Raw genomic sequence first — 7,865 nt, 5'->3', positions numbered from 1 at the left:
ACTTTCCTTTAATGGTGAAATGATGCTCCTTTTTAAGAGCTGTGATCTCATGAATCTGGCGCACCCTGCCCAAGCAGGCTACAGGCCAAACGTTCTGGGCCAACTTTTCTTGCACCAGTAACCTATCCAAATTATGATGGGGAGAGACGCCCTTTGCAAAATTTGCCATGGTCTCTAGCCAGGGCTAGCGGCTCAGGTGAGCCAGGCACTGTTGGCCAATACTCGTCCATTTCTACCTAGGAACATAGGAACAGGGGGAGGCTATTTAACCCCTTGAGTCTGTTCCACCATTCAATGAGATCATGGCTGATCTCTGACCTAACTCCATATAACCGCCTTTGCCCCATATCTCTTAATATCTGTGGTTAACAAAAATCTATCAAATTAACAATTGATCTGGCATCACTTGCCATTTGTGGAAGAGAGTTTCAAACTTCTACCACCCTTTGTGTGAAGAAGTGTTTCCTAATTTCACTCCTGAAAGGTCTGGCTCTAATTTTTAAACTATGTTCCCTAGTCCTAGACTCCCCAACCAGCAGAAATAATTTCCCTCTATCTTGCAGGCCAGTTTAGATTTAATAATGAGTAATGAGCAAGATGTAGTTAACAGCCTAACAGTGCGTGAACATTTATCTAATAGCAGCTATAATATGATGGAGTTCAAAGTAGTGCTTGAAAAGGAGAAATGTGGAACAGCTGCTAAGATTTTAGATTTAGGTAAGGCTGACCTCAATGCAATGAGACAGAGACTGTCCACAGTAAAATAAAAGCAGGTCTGAAGAAGGGTCACTGACCTGAAACGTTAACTCTGCTTCTCTCTCCACGGATGCTGCCAGACCTGCTGAGTATTTCCAGCATTTCTTGTTTTTATTTCAGCTGTCCACAGTAAAATCTGTTAATGGGTAAAACAACAGAAAATCAGTTAGAGGTGTTCAAAAAATAATTGAATGTGATACAGAACCAGTTTATATCTCTAAAGGACAAAAGCTCCTGTTGCCAAACAAAGCAGCCAGGGATGGTGAAAGAGGTATGGGACAACATAAAACGACAAGCAAAAGCATGCAGGAGTGCAAAAAATAACGCAAATCTAGGTGAATGGGAGCGGTAGAAAGAATAGCACAGGGTGACAAAACAGAGCGACATAAAGGGAGTATGAAAAGAAACTTGCAAGGGTTATTGAAATCAACACAAATATTTTTGTAATTATGTTAGCAAAAAGAGCGTGGTCAGGAGCAATCTGGGTCCCTTAAAAACTGACAATGGGGATATTATCAATGAAAATTAGGAAAGGGTGTACATGTTAAATAATTAGGTCAGTATTTAAGTAGAGAATGAGGATAGCATGCCAGATATCCCAAAGAAATTAATATTGAATCAGGGACGGGGTCTCAGCAAAATTATTGTAATCAAATTAACAGTAATGAAGATGAGTGACAAATAATCAGATCCAGATGATTTTCATTCCAGGGGTTTAAAGGAAGTAGGTGAGAACATTGCAGATGCCGTAATTATAATCTAAGTTCTTTCAATTCAGGAACCATTCTTTAAAATTGGAAAATCGTTAATATCCCTCTGATATTTAAGAAGGGTAAGAAGGAGAAATCAGGGAATTATAGACCAATTAACAGAACTTCTGTTTTCGAAAAATTTCTAGAGTCTATAATTAAGGATGGAGTGACTAAACACCTTGAAAATGTTTAACTGATTAGAGATTTGTAAAGGGTAGGTCATACCTATGTCATGGTCCTGTAGTTTTTTTGCTGGGAATATGTGGTTTGCCTTTAAGGCTTGCAAGAGTTCAGTATTGCTTTGATAACCAGCAAGCTTCAGGAGTTATAGGAAGGTGCATTTTCGTTGCCTTAGAAACAGCCATTTGGAAACTGCAATTCAAAGGGTGCATTCTTGCTACCATAGATATAGCCACTGGGAGCAAGTCTCATGCGATACATTTGTTACAATTTAGTTTTGAACTGGCTTTTAGTTGAAGACGCTGAGGACACAGCTGTGGTGTTTAGCACACCTGAAAAAGAGCTCTCAACCATTTAAACTGAAGGAATATGATTTTAGTCTGTTTAATTATCATCTCTCAAAATTCTAAAAAAAAGTCAAGCCAAAACAAAGATCTCTGGTAATTTAAATTGAAGAAAGGGAAGTTAGACTGTGACAATCTTTTATCCCTCAAAAACTCTAAAGTCCGATTGATTCTGTTGAAAGTGTTTGCGAGTCGTTAGTTGTTGAAATTCACTGGAGAAGGAAAGCAACATTCTGTGAGGACTTCAAGCAACATTGGACTGTAAATTTGCAAGGACTCTATTTTTTCTATTTTAAATGTTGTTTATATCTTCATAGTGTTTAAGAATTTAGTTCTTCTAATTGAAGAGTTAATTTGTTGATTTAAAGACACCTGGTTTGGTTAGCCTCATTCGGGGGTTAATAGATGATACAATTTGGCTGAGTCTTTCTTTAATTTGGAAAGTTTTAAATGATATGTTAGCCGATCTGTGGAGCGACAGGATTGAATTAATGGTGTGTTGGTCCCGCCACACTCAGAATCGAATATTTTGATTGGGGGCTTTGACAGGAGCGGTCGGTCATAACACCTGACAAACCTGATTGAACCTTTACATTTTTTTGAAGTGGCACTAAATTGACAGGGAAATGACTATGGATGTTATTTTATGGGCTTCCAGAAGGCATTTAATAAAGTCCCTCATAAAAGACTGTTAGGTAAAGTTGAAACTAGTGGAATTGAGCGCAAATTATTGACCTGATAAAGAAATTGGCTGAGTGCCAGGAGACAGAGAGTAGGGATAATTGGCAAGAACTGGTTGGCAGGTTGTGACTAGTAGCATCCCACTAGGATCTGTATAGGGGCCTCAACTATTCAATATATTTATAAACAACTTAAATGATGGGATAGAGAGCCAACATATCATCGTTTATCGTGAGGGGAGTTGAATACAAAGTAGGGAGGTTATGCTGCAGCTATGCAGGGCATTGGTACGACCACAGCTGGAGTACTGTGTACAGTACTGGTCTCCTTATTTAAGGAAAGATGTAAATGGGTTGGAAACAGTTCAAAGAAGGTTTACTAGACTGATACTTGGAATTGGTGGGCTATCTTATGAGGAAAGATTGGGCAGGCTAGGCTTGTATCCGCTGGAATTTAGAAGAGAAAGAGGCTATTTGATTTAAACATATAAGATCCTGAGGGGTCTTGACAGGGTGGATGTGGAAAGGATGTTTCCCCTTGTGGGAGAATCTCGAACGAGGGGTCACTTTTTAAAAATAAGGGGCCACCCATTTAAGACAGAGATGAGGAGAATCTTTTCTCTCAGCGAGTCATGAGTCTTTGGAATTCTCTTCCTCAAAATGTGGTGGATTATGTTTAAGGCAGCGATAGCTAGATTCTTGATAAGCAAGGGGATGAAAGGTTATCGGGGTAGGTGGAAATGTGGAGTAAACAGTTCAGCCATGAACTTAATGAATGGCGGAGCAGGCTTGAAGGGCCAAGTGGCCTACTCCTGCTCCTAACTCGTATGTTCGTATCCAAGTTTGCTGATGACACAAAGATAAAATTACAAAGTAATGTTAATAGATTAAGTGAATGGGCAAAACTGTGGCAAACTGATCTCAATATAGGAATGTGAGGTCATCCACTTCGGACAAAAAAGGATAGATCAGAGTACTTTCTAAATGGTGAAAAGCTAGAGGCAGTGGAGGTTCAGAGGCTTAGGAGTCCACGGCATTAAAGTGTCATGGACAGGTACAAAAAATAATCAAAAAGTCTAATGGAATGTTGGCTTTTATATCGAGAGGACTAGCATACAAGGGGGTAGAAGTCATCCTTCAGCTATTCAAAGCCCTGATTAGACTACAACTGGAGTATTGTGTTCAGTTCTTCCACAACATGTTAGGAAGGATATATTGGTCTTAGGGTGAGTGAGAGATTTACTAAAGTGATACCTGGACTCCAAGGGTTAAATTACAAGGATAGAGAGAAACTCTTTCTACCGGATAGGGACTCTAGGATTAGGGGACATAGTCTAAAAATTAGAGCCTGAACTTTCAGAAGTCAAGTTAGGAAAGACTTCCGCATGCAAATGGTAGTTGATGCTAAATCAATTTTAAATCTGAGATTAATAGATTCCTGTTGTAACCAAAAGTATTATGGGATATGGGGCAATGATCACAGATCAGCCATCATCTTGTTGAATGCCGGAACAGGCTCTAGGGACAAAGTGGCAATTCGTGTTGCTGTGTATCTATGTTACTATGGGAATCTGTCCCTTTCAGTGTGGTCTTTTTACGAAGCATAAATTAACAATCCCTTTTAAAGTCCTTCAACCTTTTTAACAGCCTTTTTCTTCCAGCATGTGGGAGCTGATTTACTATCAAGGTTCAGTTTATTAGATGTATTTTTAGTACTTTCCCCTCCCGTTAGACATTAGTGAACCGAACGGGTTTTTATGATATTCGATGACAGTTTCATGACACTGAGACTAGCTTTCAATTCTAGATTTTTATTAATTAATTGAATTTAAATTCCACCAGCTACCATGGTGGGATTCCTATCCCCTTTCCTCAGGGCATTAGCCTGGGCCTCTGTTTTACTAGTTCAGTGACATTACCACTGTGCCGCTATCTTCCCTAAAGCAAGAGAGAGATGTTGAGAGATGTAGCAAGGAATTTCAGAGATTAGGGCCTAGGCAGCTGAAGGCACTGCCACCAGTGATGGGATGAAAGAAATCAGGCATGCACAAGAATACAGAATTGGAGGAATGAAGAGATCTCAGAGGGTTGTAGGGCTGGAAGAGGTTAAAGAGATAGGGAGCGTGTGGAGCCATGGAGGGTTTCGCACTTGAAGGTATGAATTTTAAATTTGAGTCATTGGTGGACTGGGAGCCAATGTAAGTCAGCAAGCACAGAGGTGATTGGTGGACAGGACTTGGTGTGAGTTAGGATAAAGGCAGCAGATATAAGAGCTTAAGTTTATGGTGGATGATAGCTGGGTGGCCAGCTGGAGAGCATTGGAATAGTTGAGTCTGAATTAATAATCATTGCTTCATTAATTGTTTGCTCAATCTATTTGACATGTTCAGTGCTCTGTTTTCAAAAAGAAATCTCATCTTTGAGTTCATTTCAGGATTATTTGATTTAGAACTTAATGTTCTTGTTTGATAGGGAGCTGTGCACGAGTGCATGTAAAATGTTGCTCTTTGCCAGGATTTGCTAAAGAATCCATTTATTTAATGGTATTCATTGTGAAATTTTTATGGCTTTGTTTATGAGGTTTTTCTAAAATGTATTCTTGTGAATTTTGTAGTTTTTAATTGAAATGAAATTAAAATCAGGTGGAAGAAATGAATTGAACTTTGCTGGGTTAAAGTCCCGGTTATTCTAATACTCTGCTCCCTGCCGCTCGTCATCTCCAGTTTGTTCGACACTCGATTACTTCTATCCTGTCCTGCACCAAATTCCAGTTGTCAATTACTCCTGTCCTACCTACATTGGGTCCTTTTCTCCAGTGTCTCAAAATCTAAAAGTCTATGCCCCAAAATCTACAAACGTCCGGCCTACATCAAAATAGTGGGGTTGGGGGCTTCCCCGAAAATTTTCATCAAAGTATAATAGGCCCGAAGGAGGCAACATCTGCCAAAAGCAGGTATAGTTTCTGTTGTGACTCTTCTGAAGCAGTGTTGCCCAATAAGATTTTGATGCTCGGCAAACTTGTGGCAATCAGGTCACGATATTCGCCACATGATACAAAATATATGCAATATTATTAAAACAAGTGTGCAATCTTTTGAAAGTAGGTTTGAGGTTTTAAACCGTCAGCAATCAAGACCGATATTCCCACAGCCAGAGCCAGCAGAATAGTTTCAAAAGGGTTTTGCAATTCAGCTGTTCCTCAAAGCAAGTCTGCTGTACACACTCTCAAAGGGTGGTGACAATCTGTTAACTGAAGTGTTCTGTTTCTGACAGTGTGCTCCAGTTTATTTTTTAAAAAACAGATTTCTTTGAGGGAAAACTGTCTTTATTTTATCAGAATTGATATATTAGGAGACTCGGAGAGGGAAAAGAATCGATAAATCTCTACATATTGGCTTCTGCACTCTGACACTTACTTACGCTCTGTCATCTTTCATTTCTGAACACATCGTCCGGACATTTAATAGAACTTTGGCTCATGGCCAACTTCCTGTAATCTCTCTTTTTAAACCAATAGATCCTTCAATCACTTGTTTCAACAGATCTATTAAGATGAAAGCCAAAGAGATGTGGATGTTGCTGCACCTCCGCCCAAATTGCCAATAACCCTGATTGGCAGCCATGCAGCACTGTCCATTACTCACGCACATCAACTGTTTTGTGAAAACTGCCGACTACCAGCTAAACAAAACAAAGTTCTTCAGTTAGCATCCCCTGTGTCAAGATTCCCCAAGAAATTTCAACAGCTAATTGGACCTCTGTACTTCCGAAGGCTGGCACTGCTTTCACAGTGCTTCAAAGAGCAGTCCTGCAGATCTAAATGTATCATTATTTAGAGGCACCCAGAGAAAACAGAAACAGAGAAGGTAACAAAACAGCGGACTATTTTTCTTGTTTCATTGAGCAAGTGGCCTTTCAGCTTCTAGGTCATGAGAAACCCAACAACTGAACTATATTCTGATAACCATACTTGCATTCTGACCAATATGTGACTGCTATCTAACAGTAATGTGGTTGATTCTCCCTTGTTCAATTAGGGACGGATGACAAATAGTGGTCGAGTGAGTGACAACAATACTCATCCCCATACTCACTGCTGCAACCTCAACACAACTCAGTATTGTGTGGCTCTAAAAATGAGCAGCAACAATTTGCCATAAGTCTGTGGCGAATGTATTGGACAACACTGTTCTAAAGGCCCCAAAATGTTGGAGGGAGCAGGTAATTTACCCTGTAGGAGATCAATTATTCTATAGGGATGTTGTGATAGCTCTTTTGAGAGTTTTTTTTATTGATACAGCACTGAAACAGGCTCTTCGGCCCACCGAGTCTGTGCTGACCAACAACCACCCATCTATACTAATCCTACATTAACCCCATATTCCCTATCACATCCCCACCATTCTCCTACCACCTACCTACACTAAGGGCAATTTACAATGGCCAATTTACCTATCAACCTGCAAGTCTTTGGCTGCAGAGTTTGGGTTGCTCTGTTCCTTTCAGTCATCTTTTGAGCCAGATCTGATGTGACATTTCCCTTATCTTTATCTTTCAATCCCTGTATGCTCTTGCCCCTCCCCCCCCCCCCCCCCATATCTACATTCCCCTCCTCCTCCCCTCCCATCAAACTCTCTGCCTTTCTGACTCTGGCCTCTTGTGCAGCCTGTCTCACTATCAGCAGCCATGCCTTCAGCTGCTTCAGACCTCAATCTCTGGAATTCCCTCCCTAAATTCCTCCATCTCTCTTTGACCAAGATTATGGTCACTCTTCCTATCTCTCCTTCATTGACTCAGTATCTTGTTTATCCTCGTGCATCAGTGAGGCACCTTGGTATACTTTGCTCTGTTAAAGGTGCTATATAAATGCAAGCTGTTGTTGAAATAAGTGGGAGGGGGACTGATTTTTTCCTTTATTAATTCTCAGGAAGTGAGTGTGGTAGCAAGGCCAGCATTTATTGTCCAGCACCAGTTTCCTTGAGAAGGTGGTCTTGGGCCACCTCCTTGAATTGTTTGATACAACTGAGTGACTTTGCTAAACCACTTTAGAGGATAGTTAAGAGTCAACCAGGTTGGTGTGGGACTGGAGTCACATACAGGGCAGACTGGGTAAGAGAAAAGCAGGATTCCTTCCCTAAAGGACATTAAATTAT

Source organism: Heterodontus francisci, chromosome 37 (assembly GCF_036365525.1).
Source record: "Heterodontus francisci isolate sHetFra1 chromosome 37, sHetFra1.hap1, whole genome shotgun sequence".
NCBI lineage: Eukaryota > Metazoa > Chordata > Chondrichthyes > Heterodontiformes > Heterodontidae > Heterodontus > Heterodontus francisci.
The sequence above is the reverse complement of the archived record's forward strand: the minus strand, read 5'-3'. Positions refer to the sequence as shown.